We start from the raw sequence: 2,775 nt of genomic DNA, 5'->3' as shown, positions 1-2,775 counted from the left end.
CAGGCGTGTCTGGGGGACCCTCCCTTGCCCCCGAGTGCACAAATTTTTGTGCACTGGGCCTCTAGTCCTATATAATAAGAGAGGAATATGCTAATTATCCGTTACTCTGGTAAGCCATGACCAGATCAGCAGGCTGCATCCCTGCCCTCTGCTCAGGCAGCTGCAAAGCTCACGAGGGGCAGGACGCACTGTCCAGGCACCCGGTGTGGGCCATTGGCGGGTCCCTGGATGGATGGGTAGACGGTCTGAGGCTTTCCGGAGGGAGGTGCTCCTGCTTTGTGGCAGCAGCGCCCAGGCTGTGCTGGCCTTGGCCCTCGCTGGGCTGGGCATCCCAGGTAGGGAATGGGAGCAGGATGGTGGTGGGGAGGCCGGGGGAAGGGGGGGGCAGCAAACACCTGGCTGGGGATGAGCCCTGGGCTGGGGGTTAACGTCCTCCACTCAAGGGAAGCTTTAAAGAGGGAAGGAAGGCTCCTCCCTCTTGCTTAGACCCCCACTCCTCTGCCTGGGCATCCTCTCTACAGCTCCATTTTCTCCCCTGCCAGGGGCCAGGGTCTCCTGTGGGGGGCCCAGTCTGTACCCCAGGTCTTCCTTAAGAGTTGGGTGAACCCCTGGGGGAGCCAGGAGATGGGCGGGGTCCGGGCAGAGGGACCAGCAGCCTGGCAAGTTTAGGGGGAAGTAACCAGTTGGGGGAGGGGTGGAATAGGCAGGGGCCTCAGGGGCACCTCCCCGCCTCCCACTATGGATGAGCGGCTGCTGAGGCCGCCCCCGCCAGGTGGGAGCCGGGGAGGCCTGGGGCTGGTGTGTGGCAAGCCTCCTGGTGTGGATGGCGAGAAGGCGCCGAGGGAAGCAAGACATCGGGGACAGTCTGCAGCAGATAATGACCATCACGGACCAGAGCCTGGACAAGGTCCAGGCCAAGAAATACACCCTAAACTGCCACCGAATTAAGCCAGCTCTCTTTGGTGTCCTGTGTGAAATCAAGGAGAAGACCAGCCTAGGCATCCGAAGCTCCAGGAGGAGCCGCCGGTGGACCCCCAGCTTATGCGCTTGGACAACATGCTTCTGGCGAAGGCGTGGCCGGGCCTGAGAAAGGTGGGGGAGCTTCCGGGGGCGGCGTGTCCGCTGACAACTCCATGGAACACTCGGCCTGTCGCAGCAAACTTGCCCAGATCCGCTGTATCTACCACTCGGAGCTGGAGGAGTATGAGCAGGCATGTAAGAGTTCAGGGCCCAAGTCGTGAACCTGCTGAGGGAGCAGAGCCGCAGGAGGCCCGTGGCACCCAAGGAGGTGGGGCGGGTGGGAGCATCATACACCGCAAGTTCAGGCCATCCAGATGCCGCTCAGGCAGAGCACCTGCGAGGCCGTCATGGCCCTGCGCTCCCGGTTCCTGGATGCCAGACAGAAACGCTGGAACTTTAGCAAACAGGCCTTGGAGGTCCTAAATGAGTATTTCTATTCCCACCCGAGTAACCCGTATCCCAGTGAGGAGGCTAAGGTAGCAGCTCGCCAAGAAGCGTGGCATCACTGTCTCTCAGGTCTCCAACTGGTTTGGCAACAAGCGGATTCGCTATAAGAAATAGCGGAAAGTGTCAAGAGGAGGCAAACATCTATGCCATCAAGACCACCGTGTCTGTCAGGGGGACGGGGTGCGGGGCGAGGGGGTGGGGACAGCCGCACCAGCTCCCCGACACCCCCTTCCTCCGACACCCCCTTCCTCCGCAGGCTCTGGCGTCTCTTTCAATCTTTCAGGGTCTGGAGTCATGTTTCTGGGGATGCCCTGCCTCCCAGGTGGAATCACTCCGACACTCAATGGGCCCAGCGGCCACGGAGATCACCTCGGGGAGGCCAGATGGACAGCCCTCGGGAACTGAGGGCAAACGGCGCTGGCAGGAGTCTGTGACCCCGTCCTCAGTGACATCCCCAACAGAAGGACCAGGGAGCGCTAATTCTGACACTTCCCACTGCTCTCACCCCTCAGGCCACAGGGTGGGGGCTCAGAGGTGACTCTGGATGAGAGGACAGAGGCTTCCAGAGGACAAGCCCCAGACACAGGAGAAGCACAAGATGGAGAAGTACAAATGGGGTCGCCCTACCCTAGCCGACTCAGTGCTGGGGTTACTGACTACATGGCAAGGAGAAGGGGGTCCTCTAAGGGGAAGGTGGGGTCTGCCTCCTCTTTTTTTCCTTCTTTTTCAATCTTTTTCTCTCCCCATTTCTTACACAGAAACACACCCAGAACCCTATCTTTCAGATCCTCTCTCTCTCTCATAGAAACATACACAACTATTGTTTCTCTATAGACACATATACATTCTCTCTCTCTCTCAGACACATATATGACTATTCTCTCTCTCTCTCTCTCTCTCTCTCTCTCTCTCTGGTTTCACCCATTCTCCCTCCCCCACCCCTTATCTGCCAGCCTTGCCCTACATACCAGAGATGCCAAAAATGAGGACACAACTTCTGGATAGATGATCTGACCACACCCCCATGCCTCCCACCCCTCCTACTCCAGACGGTTTTATTATCTCATGTGCAGCTCATCTTAAACCAATAGAATTGCTCGATAAAAAAAAAAAAGAGGAAGGAGGGAGGAAAAAACTTTATAAAGGAGTTAGTAGACAGCAGAGTTAAAGAAGGAGAGAGTATGTATGAGTGAACTGTAGGAGCTATAATGAAAATCAAGTATAGCTGTGTACTGTGGACAGATTTTAAAAGTAGGAGTCAGAAAAGAAAAAAGAAAAAAAAACAAAAAAATGAAAAAAGATAAACCA

The 2,775-nt window shown here is 56.4% G+C and overlaps 1 pseudogene; it reads left to right on the top strand.

The window, feature by feature from the left end:
- Positions 1-738: 738 nt before the first annotated feature.
- On the top strand, positions 739-2,005 carry LOC102756657 (annotated as a pseudogene).
- Positions 2,006-2,775: the final 770 nt, after the last annotated feature.

This window comes from Myotis davidii, unplaced genomic scaffold (assembly GCF_000327345.1).
Source record: "Myotis davidii unplaced genomic scaffold, ASM32734v1 scaffold656, whole genome shotgun sequence".
Lineage (NCBI taxonomy): Eukaryota > Metazoa > Chordata > Mammalia > Chiroptera > Vespertilionidae > Myotis > Myotis davidii.
Note: the sequence above shows the minus strand (reverse complement) of the source record. Positions and strands in the feature narration are given on the sequence as shown.